At 49.8% G+C, this 19,919-nt stretch overlaps 1 non-coding gene across 1 annotated transcript; it reads left to right on the top strand.

Annotated features, from left to right (window-relative positions):
- The first annotated feature begins 13,334 nt into the window (after positions 1-13,334).
- On the top strand, positions 13,335-13,466 carry LOC129406666 (small nucleolar RNA SNORA42/SNORA80 family). The gene has a single exon (XR_008631143.1). It is a non-coding gene; the product is annotated as a small nucleolar RNA SNORA42/SNORA80 family (small nucleolar RNA).
- The last annotated feature ends 6,453 nt before the right edge of the window (positions 13,467-19,919 follow it).

The following is a 19,919-nucleotide window of genomic DNA, read 5'->3' as shown; positions in this document are numbered from 1 at the left end:
ATGTTGGCCGTTGATGGGATTACATGGCTCTGGGGGCAGTCTTTGGGTGTGACTGCCTAGCTACTGGAAAATGGGGGATCTGGGTGGGAGAGGCCCAGTCCTGATCCGAGCAGCCTTGGAGATCTCGGCCCATGGTCCAGCACACCTGGGTTCCTCCAATAGCTCCCCCTTGCTCGAAGCTCGCCTGAACGTGTGGATATTTGCCCTGAGCATGGCCGTGGCTGGGTTCCAGAGGTCTTCAACTGTCGAGTTGAGACTCTGCAGGGCGGTGGGGGAGGAAAACAAAACCTATCCCCACTGAGGGGGCCCGGTGAAGACAGCCAGGTGCAGTGGCAAGAGACTGTGCCCTCTCTTCCGGGAGCTTGGTTTTATAGTTTCTGGGGTGAGATGAGTATGTGGTGACAAATTATGCTATAAAATAAGTGGCTCCGCGCACAATTGCTGCACCCTTCACGGGAGATTTCGGAGGTGCACTGAGTGTCGTGTGTCCCTGTGGAAAGGAGGACGCCAGAACGCTCCCTCGTCCTGGCCCACTGCGCTCCCGTGTGAACTGCTTCCGCTCTCAGGCCGCCAGTGCCCTGGACGAGCACTGCGGCAGACCACGGCTCGGAATAGTCCTCTCCTGGGTCGGAGGAGGAACCCCAGGGTGGACTTCCTTACACCACAGCAGGCTCTGAGGGGTGATGTCTGGGCTGTCCTGGGTGACGGGGCTGAGAAATGGGAGAGGGTGGGGGGACTCAGGACGTGCCTCTCCCTAGGCTTCTGGAAAGGGTCAGGAGCTCAGCAGCCCTGAGCGTCCATCTCCCTCCCCGACCCGTCCCCACCTCTTCTCGCACGGAGCCTCACACAGCCGGGGCTTCTAGCGGGGGTCCCTGGTGTTGCCCCCACACAGCACAGCTGCCAGGGTCTGTGCTTGGTGCACAGCCAGGGGCCTGGACAAAGGCTATTGGCTACTCTCATGGCCAGAGGCCGGGTCAGCTGCTGACCTGGCCATGCACAGCCCCCCAAAAATGTGTCTGCTGCCCCAGGGAATACACCATGGCACAAACTGCAACCTTTGTCCCCATTTTGCAGAGGCACACACTGAGGCTCAAAGAGTGTCAAACTGCCTGTGCTGTGCGGTGAGGAAGGAAAGGGAGGGTGAGAGCACAGGGCGACAGGGGACAGGGAAACTCCCTGTCAGTGATAGGACGGGGGCCGAGGTCCAGCCTGCGGTTTTCCTGCTGCCCCTTGCGCAGAGTGGACGCTGTGAGAGTGGACAGCGATCTGCATGACTCTCTCCCCAGTGCTCTCCTGCAGGAGGAACCCGCTGTGGGAGGGGCCCTAAGGGAGACACAGCCAGACCCCAGCGGGCGGGTCTCACGTGCTCAGCCCACAGGCCTTTCTGCTCCCCTCGCTGTTTCCGGTTCGGCTCAGGCCCAGCTATACCCACAGCCTCCTCCTAGCTCTGCTCAGGAGTTACCCCCAGCAGTGCCCAGGGCCGCGTGGGGACAGGGATGGAACTCGGGTCTCCTGCGTGCTTCACAGCTGGCAGCCCGCTGAGCTCTCCGCAGCGCCTGCTTGGCCTGTGGCTCCAGCATGCCGCTCCCTTCCCCCCTCTCCCTGTTGTCTCTCAGGATACAGTTCCACTCCTCCCACAAGGCCCATGTGATGTCACCTCCTCCGGGGAGGCTTGCAGGCCTTTCCAGGCTGGGCCTTGCCCACAGTCCCCTGTCCCTTACTTGCTTTAGTCTCTGCCCCAACACTCTATCCTGTCACCTGCTGTGCTGCCACTGAGCCTTAATTTCCCTGTCTTTCCCCCAGCACTGAGTAGGGACCTGAAGGGTGTTTGATCTTCCTCCTGGGGCCTAGCCCTGTGCTGACAGGGAGCAGGCAGTGAGCCCAGGCTGTGCCGGAGATCAACCCTGCCGTCGGCCCGGTCAGACTCAGTCCCTCAGGTACCTGGTGCCTAGGTATCACCACTGAGACCTGTGGGGAGGGGCCTTTGTGATTCTGCTTTCAAGAGGAATAACAGGGAACTTGGGGGCAGTGTAACTCCAAAGCCCAAATTCCATTTTTTTTTCTTTTTGGATCACAACCGTTTATGCACCGGGGTTACTCTTGGCTCTGCACTCAGCAATCACTCCTGGCGGAGCTCGGGGGACCCTATGGGATGCTGGGAATCGAACCCGGGTCGGCTGCGTGCAAGGCAAACACTACCCACTGTGCTCCCCAAAATTTTACTTTGAGGCTTAGTCTGTCTTTGGGAGAAGGCCGGCTCTCTGGGCCGGGGATGCACATGTCCCAGTTTGGCCCCTTCAGCCTCTGCTGCCTGTTCCCCACCTGTTGCTGTCTGTCGCTTTTCTTGAGTCCAACCCAGCTACCTGTGTCCCATCTCTGGAGTAGCTGGAGAGAAAGTAGGGCCAAGGCAGCGCTGCCACGGGCACAGGTGGGCAGTGGTATGGTTGAGCCACCGCCGTTCCCAGCAATGTCTGGAAGGAAGAAAGTGAAGGTGGAAGCAGAGGGAAGAACTGGCCCGAGGCCTGTGGGTCTGCGAACAGGCACCGGCTCAGCCCTTAGAGCCCAGTGAGCTGGGGCAGGTTGCAAGTGGGCCAAAGGGAACAATTCCCGGGGTCCCTTGCACTCTAACACCTTGTTTCCATGGGGCAGAGTTACCCTGAGATACCACGAGCCGGAAGCATCTGAGACCAGACTCCCGGGAGTTGGGAGGTTCCACAGCAGTAAAGCCCCGAGTCTTCCACCCTGAGGGCAGCCGCGGTGATGGGGAAGCAGCCGGGGTCAGGGTGGTGCTGGATGGAGAATCGAGACCTTGCCTTGGACCTCGAGCGCGAGGCCAGTAGGATGCAGCAGCAGCGTTTCCGTGTCCCCTGACCCCAGGACGGCAGGCTGGGTGTCTCTGCATCTCACAGACAAACTCTTCCCTTTCAGCTTCTGCAGCCACTCAAACTGCCCACAGACCCTGAGAATAAACCCTGGGGTCAGGGACTCCCCCAAATGCCTCTGTAGGGCTGTGAGCACGGGCGCCCCTGCAGTGCACCCTACTTTTGAAAGAGGAGATCTCAGTTCCCACCTATCAAAATGAAGAATGATTCTATTTTTTGTGGCTCCATCCGACCTTCTAAACATTCCTGCCATCGCAGGGGCATTTCTTAATGGCAGGAGCTCAGCTCCTCCAGGACCATGAATTATGATCCCGGCCTTGGGTTCAACATAACAGGTTGTACCTAAGCCAGGGGTCAAATATGCAACGTGAAAGGTCTGAAGTAAATGGGCATTGCCTACCAGCCTAAGTGGGAGTGCAGGATGTTATTATCATCGTTGTTGGTTTGGACACACCCCAGAGTGCTCAGAGCTTGTCTGGGCTGCGTGCTCAGGAGTCACAGGCGACCAAGTTGTCTAGGTGCAAGTCGAGCACCCTTCTTGCGGGGCTAGCTCTCTGCCCCAGGGAGCTCTTATCAGCAGCACACATGGTTCCTATGTGCACAGACATCCCTGGGGGAGGGGCCGTCCCGAGAGATAGTACAGCCCGCGGGCGACTTGCCTTGTGCGTGGCCAAGCAAGGTCCATCTCCTGCCGTCCGTCTGGCCCAGCCCATGAGGAGGAGCCCTGAGTGCTGAGTGAGGAGTAAGCTCTGAGCGCCGCAGGGTGTGACCCGAAAACCCAAACCAGACACACAAACACCCACCTTTCTGAGACTCAAATGGGAACCCTCTGATGCTTGGTAATAGCTTTGTCTCGTGATAAGAAACACACAAGACCCAATATTCCCACACAAACCCCCGCCGACATGAGCCATACTTGCTCATGAGTTCCTCTCCGGCAGGGAGGAAATTGCCAATAAACTTTTCTTTGTGACAATCTTTCTACCTCTGAGTCTCTCCTCACTCAGTATTTTCAGCAGGGAAATATGGACCCTGGGAACACCGGGCCAACACAGAGAGCTCCGGCCACGGGTGCTCTGCTCCTTTCGTCTCCACGTCCAGCAGGGCCCCGGGGCCGGGGAGAGAGCACGGCCGGTGGAGCGCATGCTCCACATGAGAAGGGCAGGCTGGTCCCCAGAGCACTGTGCTAGGAGCAGCCTCTATGCACCATCAGTGTGGTCCACAAAGGATGAAACCAACAAACAAGGCCCAGGGCCATTCTCTGTGGGCTTCAGCTCCTGCCCCCGCCCTGCCTGCCCCACCCCTGCACAGCCCCCTTAACCATAACAGCGGTTGTGCTTAGAGTTAAGGCTTAGAGCTGAGGTTGGGGTTGGAGTTAGGTCAGGATTAGGGTATTAGGGTTAAGTAGAGGAATAGGGTTCGGTAGGCTTAGGCTAGGTTTAGGGTTTGGGTAGGGTTCGGAGAGGGTTATAAATAGGCTTAAGGTAGGGTATAAGGTTAAGGTTAAGGTCAGATTACAACTCTTTCAGGAGTGACTCCTGAGCACACAGCCAGAACAAGCCCTGAGCACTTCGGGGGGTGTCCCCAAACCAACAACAACGATGAGATAATAACATCCTGCACTCCCAGTTAGGCTGATAGGCAGGACCTGTTTACTTCAGACCTTCCACGTTGCATATTTGACCACTGGCTTAGGTACAACCTGTTATGTTCAGCCCAATGCCTGGATCATGACACAGTTTAGGGTGTTAGGGTTAGAGGAAGGGGTAGAGATAGGGGTAGGGCTGGGATTGGTTGGCGTTAGGCTTAGTTTGGGGTGGGTTAGGGTTGGTACAGGAGTATTAGTAGGGACATAGTCAGGGTCAGGGTAGGGGTAGGGCTTAGTATAAGGTTAGGGGTAAGGGGGAAGAGGAGGGATAGGGTTACGGTTAGGTATAGGTTAGGGCTAGGGCTCACTTGTATCACTTGTCATCCCATTGATCTTCGATTTGCTCAAGAGGGTGTCAGTAACGTCTCCATTTAATCTGTCACGTGCTAGTGTAGCCCAATGATATCTGCTTGCTCCAGGAACAGGAAGAGCCTCAAATCATTTATTCAGGGTTTTAATGAAAACGTCTGACTATCTCATTGGTGGGCAGCCACACGGTCTTTTAACGTCCTGTGGAATCCAGTCGGTAACAGCTCTAGTCCAGCGGTCGTCTCTGAATCGCATTATGTGTCCTGCCCATCTGATTTTTGATGCCTCGGGAAATGAGACAGCATCCCTGATTCTTGACCACAGATGGAGGTCAGAACCTGGGATTCCTTGTGTCACTTAAGTGAAACCTGGTACTCCCAGCATGGCTCTTTTGATTCCTCTTTGGGATACCCGAATAGCATTCTCATCCTGTTTTCGTAGGGCCCAGGTCTCTGAGGCGTATGTTAGTGCAGAAAGAATTGTGGAGTTGAAAAGATGTGCCCGGAGCAGGAGTTTCTTTGTCCTCTTAACCACTTCTTCGACGCTCTTGAAGGCGTTCCACACCGCTCTCTTCATCCTGCGCAGTTCTGGCGCCAAGTCATTCCTCACGCTGAGTTCTCGACCTACGTACACGTAGCTGCTGCATTCGGAGATGTTTGTTCCATTGAGAGCAAATGGAACATCAGGGACTAGTTCGTTTTCCATGAACATCGTTTTGCTGAGATTCAGCTGCAGTCTGACCTTTCCACACTCGTGGTCGGAGTTGGCCAGTATTTGTGCTGCTTGGCTAATGTTTGGCTGTGTAAACACAAAGTAAGGGGGCATGCCACAGCAGCGCTCTATCTCTCCCCCACCCCACCGCCCGTGTTCGGTAGTCTCGAGCCGCTTCCCCCACCCCTGGGAGGTTGATGGCGATGGGCAGGCGAAGGAAGGAATGGGAGCCAGGCTGGTTGGTCTGAGTTGCAGTTTATTTCATTCCCGTCTCCATTCTTCTCTGAGTCTCCTCCTGCTTCTTCCTCCCCCATGCTACTTCATTCTCCTTCTCACTCTGGATCTGGATCTTAATCTGGCTTCTCCAGATCTGCCCCCCACCCCCAGCCCACACTTACAGCCTAGCTAATCCCCAAGCATGAGAATTTGGGGCTTACACATAGGTGTGGTCACAATCAATAGGGGTCAAGTTCTTTCCCTCAGGGGATGCTTCTCCTAGGACAGATTGGCTTTCAGCAGGAAGACCCACCCAAGAGCAGAATCCCATGGGTGTGTTTCTCCTCTTCTTGTCCAAACTAACATATAAGCATTCATAATAGTAATCATTTTGTATGGACACAGTAAGAGATACATTAAGCTTATAGAATTGCTCTCCTGGGGCCATCTCAATCCAGACTACAGTGCTCAGGCCAGATTAGTCATTCCTATCCACAGCAGCGTCCTAGTCTCGTCGTTGCTTTTGGATCATGACAGCATTTGTCCATGATCAAGCTCTTAACTTATGGTTAAGAATCATGGCGCTTTGTCCTGGCCCATATCAATACCAGGGTAGCTCACAGCTTGCTCTTGGTCCCTTCAGTCCCTTGTCGGGACCCTGATTTTGGGGTGCTAGGAACTAAGGAAAACTGAGGCTAAAGTCGAGAAAGCAGATGCACAGGAGTAAATAGTATTTAAAGCTAATTAAATCCCAAGTTACAAAAGCATATTATTGACTGTCTTCCTTTGTCCATACAAAAAGGACATTGCTTTAAACAAAACTATTCAAAAGACATAAAGAGAGGAGAAAGACAATATTTCACTCATACACATAAAATCATAGATTTCTGAGGAATCCGACCCTACAAGTTAACAGAGTCTGACTAGGGGGAAAAGATGTTAGACCGGTTTGGGAAGAAAGCATGGAGAGGGGTTTAAGATAAACGCAGTGGACTGGAAGTGCCTCGGGAGCACTGTGATAAACCTAAGCTTCCTGTGGCAAGGGGAACAGGACATACCAATGTGTCTTAAAGTGTTTAGAGATTATTACCAGATAAACCTAAACTCTTTGTGGCAAGGGAGAAAGGACAAACCAATGATATCCTACACATACCTGAGCCCATGGGTACTACCTAAGCCTATTCGAAGCTGGCTCAGATTTTTCCAGGCATCTAAGATCTCAAACAGTGTCCAGATATGCTCATACTTAGTGCCATCAAAGAGGCCAAACAATGAGGACCGTTGCTCCCAGCGACATTCCATCATGGTGCCATAGCCAGTGCCAGGCTCGTGACAACGCATTCCTGGTGACTCCTCAAGCCTGCTCAAATTCGGAGTCATGGCTTCCCCTGCTCTGTTTTATTTAAACACTGTGGTATACAAAGTTGTTCATGATGGTGTGTTACATGTGTTCAGTATTCCAACACCAGTCCTTATTATGTCACCACAGTCACCTTTCTCTCCACCATTGTTTCCAATTATGTCAACCACCCCTCAATCTGCCTCTGTGGCAGACCCACAGTCATTTATTTTATATAGATTTTTTGTTACCAATAAATTGCCAACAGAATGAACAAAAATGATTTCCTTAGAAGAAAATTAGTGAACATTGCTGTATCTCACCATGGGGACACTAAGTCCTTGTCTGAGGGATTACTAAGATGTTGTTACAAGTGAAGCCTTCGGTGTTACCATTTTCGTTAGTTGAAATTGGTTGATTCTAGGTTTCATCCCGTCCGTTCTGGTGTGCTATTACAGGATTGTCAGCATTGTAGAGGTGGAGACATCATGCAGGGAATTCAGAATTTTTACTGGGTGGTCTAGCTGGATTTAAAATTGCCATTGGGCAGTAGCTTTAGAGGACCAGAGCAAGCAGTTGCTGGGGCTTTGTTTGGGCAGGTGCTGGTCTGTCCCCTCCGAGAGTGCCCCAGATGTCCCAGTCCTAGAAATCCTTGTGGCTAGTTGAGCTCTTTCAAGATGTATTTATGAGTTTCTGGAGCAAGGCTGGCAGGTGAGCATCTGTTGCGGGAGAGCTGGTTCGTCCCCCTAGGCCTCTGGAGCAGAGTCACCATCCCCTGCTTAGGCCCTTGTGGAATTCTAGAAATAAGGGGAGATGGAGAGACTTGCACACATTGATGGTAGAGACAGCAACTGGAAAGTACTCCTGCTGTTACCCAGCTATGAAAGATGCGAGTTTCAAAAATAGAAACGAATGCCCAAACAGCGACGAGAGCCATCGGTGGCCAAGAGCCGCCTCCCCAGGACAGACGATGTAGACTGACAGATGAAGGACCAGGGGGACGGAGAAACTGGGTCCGGGCTCCAGGCTGATGGGTAGACAGTTGATTTCTCTCTCCCTCCCTGTGTAGTCCAATTTCTCCCCTTATGGCACAATCATAGTCATAGTTTTGGCCATAGTCCCAGTCATCATAGTTCCCTTATTCTAGTCTTCTCGTAGACCTCAGAGTCCTCTCCTTTCTTATCTCCTTCCTAGTCTCGTCTTAGTCTCATAGTCCTCTCCTTCCAGTCATCGTCCTCATCTGGTCCTCCTCCTAGTCCCGGACTTTCTAGTCCCCTCTTACTCCTTACAGCATAGTTCTAGAGAAATCATGAAGGGTGGGGTACACATAGGTGGGGTTGAATATTGTCATAACAACAAACAGAGGTAAAGCCACCCCTTCAGGGGAAGTTCTAGGAGATCAACTCTAGGACAAAATCTCATTGGAGGGTTCAGCACTCTAGATTACTAGGAGATCTGCTCAAAGGCAGGATTCCATCCAGGGTGAATTCTTTCTCCTTTCCTCAGCTAGTAATCCACTGAAACAATGAGAGTAAATGTACTTCTTATCATACTTCTAGTCATTTTGTATGAACACAGTAAGAGATATATTAAGCTTATAGTTTGGCTCTTTGGGGGAACATCTCGCTATATATTCCAGACCACAGTCCTCAGGCCAGGTGAGTCTCTCCTAACCCCAGCAGGGTCCTTATGCAGCTACTTATTTTTGGGTCATGATAGAATTTGTCCCATGACCTTGTTCTTAACTTATTATACTTAACTTATTATACTTATTATACTTCTGCTGCTTAGCTTGTCCCCTTTCGATGCCAGGGTAGATAATTGCTTGCCCAGAGTCCATCCAGTCCATTTGTTGGAACCCTGCTTTTGGGGTATTAGGAAGAAAGGGCAAGTGAGGTTTAAGTCCAGTCAATATGATGCCCAGGAGTAAATATTATTTTGGAGCCAATTAACTCCCATGTGACAAAGCATAACATGAACTGTCTTCCTGAGTCTATACAAAAAGAGCATTGCTCAATAATGTATGCAAATGACATAAAGGAAAGAGAAAGCAATATAGGATTATTAGTGCTTGATGGAATTGGGTATGTCTCAGGGGCACTCTTGTGGGAGTAACTCAATAAACCTAAGCTCCCTGCGGGAGCAGCAAGGACAACCCATTATTATCCAACAGAAAGCTACCTGAGGAAGACTTCAAAACAACTGTCTTACTGATACTCACTGAAATGACTTCTGTGGAAGGTAATGTCAATAAAAACAGCAGAAGTCTGAGATCAGCTTGAGAAAAATCCAATCAGAGATAATAGAGATAAAGAATGTAACAACTGAAATTTAAAAATTAGAATAGAGGGCTTCAACAGCAGAATGAAAAAAAAGAAAGAAAAAGAAAAAGAAAAACCAAATCAGTGAATCAATGGTAAAGTAGTGTAAAACAAATTACAAAATTTATCACCAGCAAACTGACCATCCATGTAATATTAAAGGAAATTTAATAAAAAGAACAAGAAGCCTCATTTGGAGATAGTCAGAAACCTTGGAAGAAAGAAAAAGTAGGAGAGAAGTAGACTGATAATGGGAACTCATTGTTTTGGGTTTGGTGGGATGTTTTTTTGCTTTTTGGGTCATACCCAGAGATGTACAGGGGCCACTCCTTGCTCTGCACTCAGGAATAATTCTTGGCGGCGCTCAGGGAACCTTATGGGATGCTGGGAATTGAAGCCCCAGACTCATTGTTTTTAAGTTTGATGATTCTTATGCTGATTCCTTATGCTACTTAGTCAATATTAAATTTTAATTATTTATTTTTTATGGGCTGGAATGATAGCACAGCAGTTGGGCTTTCGCCTTTCACGCGACCAACCCATGTTCGATTCCTCCGCCCTCTCGGAGAACGCGGCAAGCTACCAAGAGTACGGAGCCCGCATGGCAGAGCCTGGCAAGCTACCCGTGTGCATTGGATATGCCAAAAACAGTAACAATAAATCTCTCAATGAGAGATGTTACTGGTGCCCACTCGAACAAATCGATGAGTGACAGGATGACAGTGGCAGTGATTTTTTATGGGGTCACATCCAGCAATGCTCAGGGGTTATTCCTGGCTCTGCACCCAGGAATCACTCCAGGCAGTGCTGGGAGGATGATACGGGATGCCAGGGATCGAACCTGGGTTGGCTGCGTGTAAGGCAAATGCCCTACCCGCTGGACTATTGCACATGGCCATTAATTTAATTTTTTTTTTTTTGCTTTTTTGGGTCATACCCGGCGATGCACAGGGGTTACTCTTGGCTCTGCACTCAGGAATTACTCCTGGCGGTGCTCAGGGGACCATATGGGATGCTGGGAACCGAATCCGGGTCGGCCACGTGCAAGGCAAACGCCCTACCCGCTGTGCTATCACTCCAGCCTCTAATTTTAAATTTTAGATAACATATTTCTCAGTTCTAAAAGTTATACTTATTCTTGTAAAGTCCATCTTCTTTCTGGGTGCCAGAGTGTTAGTGCAGTGGGAAGGATGCTTGCCTTGAAAGTGGCTAATCAGGGTTGAATCCTTAGACCTTCTAGGGTCCCCTGACCACCCCTAAGAGATCCCTGAGTCCCACAGGTAGTCCCCAAACAAAAATAAATAAAATGAAATAGATATTATTTCAGTAAAACACATTTTGGACCCTTCATATGTGACCTATTTTATTTTGTATCCATTTGGGTAGGTTATTTTTTCTCCACGTACTGGTAATGGCTTTCATTTCTCTTCTTTTCTCCTTTCAGTCTTGTTGGAGATTTATTTTAATGGCCTTTAAAGAAATCTTCAGCATTTTAATCATTTTCTCCATTTTTTTTGTTTTCAGGAAAATAATGCTCTTAAATTTCCTTATCTATTTTTTTCTGCTTAAATAAAATGTACTGCTCATTCCCTTTTCTAGATCTTAAAGAGAAAACTTAGATTACTGATTTTAGAATGATCTGTTTTTAAATAATATAAACATTTAATACTTTGAGTTTCTCTCTCCAATTTTATTTCAAAATATTTCCATAGAATATATAACTTTTAAAATAAAATTTCTCTCTTTGACCCATGGAATAAAAACACTTTGCTTGATTTTAAGAATTTAGATTTCTATTTTTGTGTGTAGTTATCATTGGATAGTTTCACTCTCTAATGGTCAGAGATTCAGAGATGACCACTGGACTAGGGCTGTTACCGACTGGATTCCACGGGACGTCAAAAGACCGAGTGGCCGCCCACCAATGAGATGGTCAGACTTCTTCATCAAAACTGTGAATGAACAGTTTGAGGCTCTTTGTGTTCCTGGAGCAAGCAGATATCATTGAGCTACACTAGCACTTGACAGGGACAAATGGAGATGTTACTGGCACCCGCTTGAGCAAATCTAAGATCAATGGATGACAAGTGACAAGTGATATCAAAAATTATCACTGTATCTGTCATCATGTTGCTCATCAATTTGCTCGAGCGGGCACCAGTACTGTCTCCATTGTGAGACTTGTTACTGTTTTTGGCATATCGAATACACCACAGGAGCTTGCCAGGCTCTGCCCTGTGGGTGAGATAATCTTCGTAGCTTGCTGGGCTCTCTGAGAGGGGCAGAGGAACGGAACCCGAGTCAGCTGCATGCAAGGCAAATGCCCTACCACTGTACTATCACCCCAGCCCTGTCAAAAATTTTTTGATAAAAAATTAAGGGAAATAAAACTGAAAAAGAATAAAAAACATTGATAAACAAATTTACTGACTTATTCAGGTGCTTTATTTCATATGATGGAGCCTACACTTTTTTTTTGTGGGGGGGTGGAGGGTCACACCTGGCAATGTTCAGGAGTTAGTTCTGCACTCAGAAATCTGCACTCAGAAATCACCTGGTTCTGCACTCAGAAATCACCTCTGGCAGTGCTCAGGGATCATATGGGATGTCAGGGATCAAACCCGGGTCTGCTGTATGCCAGGGAAAACATCCTATCTGCTGTACTATCGATCAAGCCCCACCTATTTCTTTATACCCTGATTTTTATTTTGGAAATTTCAAAGATATACAATAAAATACCTAGCTTCAGCAGGTATAGGTTTTTGTTTTCTCCATGCTGTGCACTTGGAGCATATTCTAGACAGCAGATAATTCCATCCACAAATATCTGACCTTCTCTAAAAGATACTTGTATTCACTTTCAATCATGTAAGAAGATGTTATATTGATTGAAGAGCACAGTAGTAACCGTTTTAAACCAAAATAGCTGTTCAGTGAGAAACTAAAATCACTTTTAGATATTATTTATGTACCGATAGTTCTGGTTTGGTTTGGGGCTCTGTCGGGGGGTGTGTGGGATCGAACCTGGGTCAGCTACGTGTGAGCAAACACCCTGCCTGTTGTCCTGCATCCCCAGGCTCTCGGGTGCTGATGACCCTGACTATTCCTGGCCTGATACTTTTTCCCTTGAAATTCGGTCTTGATATTTTGAGTTCCTTTCTGTGGACTTCATCCCTTTCTCTGTACCCCCACAAGGGGGCAGAAGAAGGAAGAGCAAAGTAGAGTTTAAATGAATCCAGCTTGAAGTTCATTTTTATTCATCAGCCACTGAACATTTTTGGAATAACTTTTCAGAGTGACTCCTGAAACAACTTATAATGCCTTTTCACATTTTTTACAGTAATAATCGGGTATTTCTAGGGGGAGTTAAATTTTAATCTTTAAAAAGGCATTTCCAGAGATCAGAGCAATGGCACAATGGGTAGGGCATGCAGCCTTGCATGAAGCTGACCTAGTCGGGTTCCATCCCCAGATGGTCCCCCAAGCACCACCAAGAGTGATTCCTGAGCTCAGAGCTAGGAGTAAGCCCTAAGCCTTACTTACCTCACTCCTCAGAGCTAGGAGTAAGCTAGGAGTAAGCTCTGAGGAGTGAGGTAAGTAAGCCCTAAGTGCAGGGCATGTCCCCCAAACAAAAATAACAACAAGTAAATGATTTCCCAAGCACTATCCGAGTATTCAACTTTCTCAGTTAATAATTTGGGCTTCAGGACCGGAGAAATATCTCAGCGGGCCGGAGTGCATGCTTCCACACAGAAGTTCCAGATTCTATTCCTGCACTACAGGGACCTTTAAGAACCTGCCAGGTAAGACCCCCGAGCACTTAGCCCAGAATAACTTCTGAGGTTTGAGCGTATATGTAGTTTGAGAGTTACAGGTTTGAAAGCTCTTCTTAAAATTTCTCATCAGCTGCATGGGCTTGGGTTGATGGTAGGTCCGTGCTCTGGGACCCTTCATAGTGCCCAGGCCAGAGCAGCCTGCGGCCCCGCACCGTTGCCTGGCCCTCCCAGGGGACAGCAGGCGCTGAAGCAGGTCACACAGCACAAATAGGGGCAGCGTGCTTGAGTCATAGTGCCTGGTGACACTGGAAGACAAACATGCTTGATGTTTACGTATTTAGATATTGACCACTTTCAGGGAGCCATTCTATGCAACAACCCTTTACCACATTTTTACTTTAATGATGTCCCTTTTGAATACACAAAATGTAGAGTAATTTAATGGTAGTTTTTGTTTGTTTTGTTGGCACACCTGGTGGTATTCAGGGCTTACTGCTGTCTCTGTGCTCAGGGATCACTCCTGGCAGGCCAAGGGGAACGTATGGGGTGGAGGGGATTGAACCCGGGTAGGCTGCATGCAAGATAAGTGCCCTATCCACTGTACTATCACTCCAGCCCCTGATTCAGTGATAATCTGTAGAAATAACTTGTTGAAAGTAAATTGCTATGAGCTAAATGTCTATTTAAATTCTTAAATGTCTCTTTAAAGTATTGGTTTGAAACTCATTAGTGAAGTTCTTAACGGCTATTCTCTAATTTTCTGTGGTATAATTTGTATATTGATTTTTCTGTCCATCTCAGAGAGCCCGGCAAGCTACCAAGAGTATCCCGCCAGCATGGCAGAGCCTGGCAAGCTACCTGTGGTGTGGTGGTTCAATACGCCAAAAACAGAAACAAGTCTCACAATGGAGACATTACTGGTGCCCGCTTGAGCAAATCGATGAGCAACTAGATGACAGTGACACAGTTATACAGTGAAATAAGTAAATAAATAAGTAAGTAAATAGCAAGCAGGAAAGCAAGCAAGCAACTTGTCATTTTGACTTAGCCGCAAGTAAGGTACAGGTAGGGAGGAAGCGTGAAGTGGGTGTCACTGAGCACAGGAAGGAATACCCATTCCTTGAAATAGGGGATGCAGTGTCCAAGGGCATGTTGCCGTCACATAGCCTGGGCCTCTTCTCCTGGTGCCACTCTCTCCACCTCCCAGGGAAAGTGTGCTATGCTGAAGTCCCATGGCACTGTTCCCTGGGCCATGTGCTGCCGCTCCCTCTCTGTCTGTCTGTCTGTCTGTCTGTCTGTCTGTCTGTCTCTCTCTCTCTCTCTCTCTCTCACACACACACACACACACACACACACACACACACACACACAGAGCACCAGCACCCAGGAAGGACTGTTGTTTTCTTTCTCTTTTTCTGCTGGGCCCCAAAAACAGGCGAGCCGGGCGCTGTACCACTGAGCCCCCTGCCTGGCTCCCAAGATGGAGTGGGTGTAGCATTCATTGATTCATTCGTTCACTCCCTCCCTCATTTTCCCTTCCGAAGTGACGATCCATCAGCTCCGTTTCTTGGAGTCAGAATGCCATCTTACCCCCTCTGGACCCAAACGGGTAGGGAGGAGGCCTGGAGCCGACCCGCTCTCCTCGCGAGCGCCCCCTGCCGGAGCGGTCGTGGCAGTCCCCCCAGCAGAGCTCCATGGGAGCTGCTCTAGAGAAAGGACCCTCCTGGGCCCCCCACGACCCCGTCCCGCGGGCGGCTCCCTCCCTCACGGTGATGCAGTAGATGAATTTACTTAAAAAAAAGAAAGAGAAAGGGTGACTCAAGGGTCGACCTCGGGCTGAGCGGGGCTGGGGCGGGGGAGGGGAGGGGGGAGGGGGGGAGGTGGTGGCGCAGAGGGGGGGGCCCTCAAGTCTGGCCCGAGCCCGAGCCCGCCGCTCCTCTGGCCTGAAGATTTCCAGCCCTCGGTTTGCGCCTGGTCACGTGCGGGCCACTAGGCCCACGGGGTCGCCTCAGGCCGGCGGCAGGAGCCGAGCATGGGCCCACCCGGGCGTGGGGGCCGAGCCCAGCAGCGCGCGGGAGAATCTCTCCCTCCTGGCCCCGCCACCCCCACCCCTCCGCGGTCTAGGGCGGGGGGAGGCGGGGGGAGCAAGACCCGGCTCGGCCCCCCGTTGGCCTGAGGGTCCCCCGTGAAAGGCTTTCGTCTGCGTCTCGGGGCCCTCAGGAACCCTCTGACGGTGCTCGGGAAACCTGTGGGCGCAGGAGCAGAACCCGGGTCACCCCGCACGAGGCGAGCGCCCTCCTGGCTCAGGACTCCACCCACGGCCCCAGGCTGCCTGCTCGACCCCTCATGACCCCGAGCCCAACACTGAGGCCGAGACTGGAGATCTTTACCTTGGGGAAGTCGGGCCGCGGCAGTTCCACCGCATAGCCACCAGAGGGCGCCGTGGACCGTTGCCAGTGGTCCCCTGCCTGCGCATCAGTCTACCGGGGAGGGCGCTGGCCTTGCACACAGCCCACCCGGGTTTGACTCCCAGCATCCCGCAGCGTTCCCCTGAGCACAGCCAGGAGTAATTCCAGGATGCAGAGAGAGCAGTCAGCCCTGAGCATCGCTGGGAGTAGCCCAAGAAGGAAAAGAAAAAAGAAAATCCTCTTGCTTCACACACACACACACACACACACACACACACACACACACACACACACTAATCAGGGACACTCAGAGGCTCTGCGCTAACCTCCTCTCACCAGTAGGTGTCGCCGTAGCCCCACTTGGGCTCAGCCCCCAACTGGGCTCTTACTAAAACAGCCAATTCCTGTGCTCTGAAAACCTCGAGATTTCCTTCTACTTCCTGCCTTTTGAGACACTGCAAAGGGGCCTGGGAGGACAGTGTTTACCCCAGCAGCAGTGCCCCGGAAGGACAGAATTTTAGTCACGGGGCCCAGAGCCGGAGTAAAGCGTGGAGAGCACTTGACTTACACACGATGAACCCGGGTTCCATATCTGGCACCGCACAGGGTCCCCCGAGCACTGCCAGCAGTGATCCCAGAGCACTGCCAGCAGTGAGCACAGAGCCAGGAGTCATCGGAGCACCGCTGGGTGTCACCCCAAAACAAAAACAAAGTCTATTATGATTTCAGGCATGGAAGAAGGTGCTTTTATCCTGATGTGTCGAGTCCAGGAGCTTTCGCTGAGGGGAGGTGGGGATGTTATGGGTCAGGTGGGGAGAGCTCTTCCCCCAGTTCTCCCTTGGCAGGGTGGCCCACAGTGCGAGACGAAACAAGGCTCTGTGGAATGTGGGGGAGCCCCGTGCTCCCACCCATCCATCCCTGCCGCTGGCCTTGCTGCATGCCCACCGTGTTTCAGGCTCTGCTAGGGACGCTGCGAACCCAAGGAACCCCTGCTCAGTGGCGGGGTAATGGGGGGAGGGCATATGACAGCCACGGAGAGGAAAACCTGGAGTTCTTGGAGTTCAGGGCAGGTGGGGAGTTCAGGGAGATAGGTCGGCGTCCCAGGTGGGCCGCTGGGCAGGGGCAGGGGCAGGGTGGTGGGGCAGCTGGAACTGCCTGGCTGCCTGGAGCTCCGTGCTAAATCATGACAGAACGAATGAGGAGGATGAGAAAGGGGAGATGGGAAGGAGGGTGGAGGGAGGAGCGGAGAGGGGACAGAGCGTCCCTTCTCCAGATACCGCCTTGACAAGGTGCTGGGCTGGGTGGATATCAGCACCTGCAGTACCAGCAGTAGCCATCAGGAGGCACTGCAGCCCGTGGACGCCTCAGCAGCCAGGCTCTCCAGGGAATGGCCTGGATTGGCCCCGCCCCGGTCCCGCCCTCCAGGGAGTGACCTCGATTGGCCCAGCCACACCGCGATATGCGAGGGTCAAAAGCATTACATCAGTCTCAAAGATATCAAAAAGTTTACAATGCTCACAATTAAAGATCTTTGTAACATATATCTGCTTGGCCAAAGTTCATTAGAAATTTTATCTTTAGAATTCCAATTTCTAGGGAAACAGATATAAAAGAATTAAAACACTCACAGATTCCCAGGCGCAGTAAGGATTCCATATTTGTAGATAAACCGTTACTCTTAAGGTCAAGACTAGGTTGATACCTGGTAACAAAGCTTAAGTGAAATAAAGTTACTGTGTAGACTAATTGACAATAGTTTGAAAAAGAGACCCTACCAGTTATTGTCCACTTGTGTGGTGTCTCTGCAGGTCCTGGGGCCGCTCAGGGCCTTGAGCCTCACCCACACAATTCTCCATTCTCAGAAACCACTAAAGCCAAATGGACTGTTCTTAGCCGTTTGAATTATTTTTCCTTCAATAAAAAGAAAGCTGCTCTGGACTCCAGCAGGAAAACCCGATATCTTTAACTTTTATCAAGGCACAATTCTGTGGTCTTGGTAGCTCCTGAAATTTAGGTTACCAACAATCTCAGAAATCAATAAAAACACTGGTAGGGTAAGAAATTTTGCACCAATCTTATGACTTGAAACACTCACATTGAAATCCATTACTCTGAAACTTGTTTTCATGTTCCACAATAATTTGAACTCACATTCTAATAATCCAGTGCAAATACAAACAAATATAAACCATTCATTTTTATGAAAGTAGGAAAACCTTCTTTGGCTTACTTTTAAAGTTCTTAATTCCCTCAAATCATAAGGTTTTTACACTAGATACGTTAGCAATTTCACACTTTTTAGACATAGAAAGAGGCCATTGGTACTCAGAAAACTTTTAGACAACAGCATATGTTTATGAAGACATGACAAAACTTTGTTTTGATGGCTGCTATACCTCTGTTATTAAACTAAGTAGACTAATTTTATCTCTGCACTCTTTTACAACACTCTTGTTTTTAACCAGAGAGGGCTTCTCTTAACCGGTTCCTGTCAGACCAGGATGTAAGGGGTCTTTTCCGGGTGTCTTCCCAGTCCTGGAAAGAAAAATTTTACCTTTAACTTTTCAGAAAGGTCCCCAGATCAAAAGTACCTTCTGCTAGTCAGCTAACGTTGAAGGCTGGCCATTTTGCAGAACAAAGAGTTATCAGTTTACCTTTCTTCACCTCTACCGAGAGGCTGCTGCCCCTGGACCTGAAATTGCTGAAATGGCCAGTCACAAGGGAAAGTGGGGTCGACTGATTCTGACCCATGACAAATTCACAGATGAAGGGCTCGAATACCAAAACAACAGTCAGACTCAACACACACGTAGTAATCCAAAGAATATGACACAAGGAAGACAAATGAACACCAAAGACAGACACCAACCCTTGTACACAAGTCCCCGAGGCTTCTCCCAGTGTCTCCATCTGCACTGCCACTGCTTTCTGGAGACTTAAAAAAAAGAAAAGAAAAAAATCATCGGGGACGTCTCCCATAATACTTAGCTGCCAGCCTCCTCGCCTGGCGAGGTGGCCTTACGCCCTTCTACTGAGTCGACAGTTGGCTGCCAAATCCCAGATCCCCTGGTGAGCTGGCCTAACGCCCCTGTGTGGGCCATCACGAAACATGGCTTTATGCCCCTGACCTGTCTCCCCTTCACTCAGGCCTCTCAGTCTCAACGAGACCGCCCCTGAGTGACTGCAGGTTTTCATAATAGAAACTCCTATACTGAGATGTGGTCTGCCTGCTTTTCCACTTGGGAATCCTGAGGAATGAGCCCCCAGATGTTAAACCCAGGGTTCCGGGTTCCCAAGTAGCAAGACGGACAGAGACATGAACATGATAATGCAAAAGCAGTAGGAGTTTTATTCCAGTATCCTGGGGTCATCTATCTCACCCACAGAGTGGTCTCTTGATAGGACCCCGACTTCAGGCAGCAAGCAGCTTATATAGGGTTTGATTACATAAGCAGTACATGCCTTATTGTTTTAGAAAAGGATCTGACTTAGTTACCAAAGGTATTTTGGCAAGTGTCTAGGGTAACAATGGTAAGACAACAATTAAACAATAATTTCCAGTATCAGTACCAATTTTATGATTACATAGTCTTCTCATTCTTTTTAAACAAAAAGCACCTTCTGGGGCATTGTGAGAATTGATTAATTGAGCCCACTTGCTGAGTCCAGAAACTTTCTCAGGTGGGTTCAGGTTGGCTAGTTACACATTTTTTTATTGCTGGGAAACTGAATCTGTTTCAGTTCCAGGAATTAAACCCGGGGCCACCTGATTTTTCTCATTTCTGCCGCCTGTCGTGGTGTCAGTTTCGCCCTTACACGGGGTTCAGACTCCAGCATCCCGTATGGTCCCCTCAGCTGGCCAGGAGCAATTCCTGAGCACAGAGCCAGCAGTCAGCCCTGAGCACTGCTGGGTGTGGCCGCCACCACTAAAACCCACTACAAATGAAGGCAGTGGGGACCTGGTGGATGGGAGGCAGTGAGGTGAGGACAGGGGTCTGGTGCCAAGATGGAGCTGGGAAAGGAGGGGGACAGACACTCCCTGCCCTGACTCTTGTGTCCCTCCCCCAATCTCTCTCTCCCTCCCTCTCCCTCTCCCCCACCTCCTGGGACCTCCTCTTGCTTTTGATTCCAGCTGAGAGAGCCAGAGCAGAGGGGAGCAGAGAGAATCCTAAAGTGTGTCCCCAGCAGAGTCCTTTGCCAGGAAAAGAACTTGGGTGTCCCCAGCTCCTTCTCAAAGCCCCCAACCTTACTTTTTTGGGGGTATACCCAGCACTGTTCAGGGTTTCCTCCTGACTCTGTGCTTAGGGGT

Source organism: Sorex araneus, chromosome 7 (assembly GCF_027595985.1).
Source record: "Sorex araneus isolate mSorAra2 chromosome 7, mSorAra2.pri, whole genome shotgun sequence".
NCBI lineage: Eukaryota > Metazoa > Chordata > Mammalia > Eulipotyphla > Soricidae > Sorex > Sorex araneus.
The sequence above is the reverse complement of the archived record's forward strand: the minus strand, read 5'-3'. Positions and strand labels throughout refer to the sequence as shown.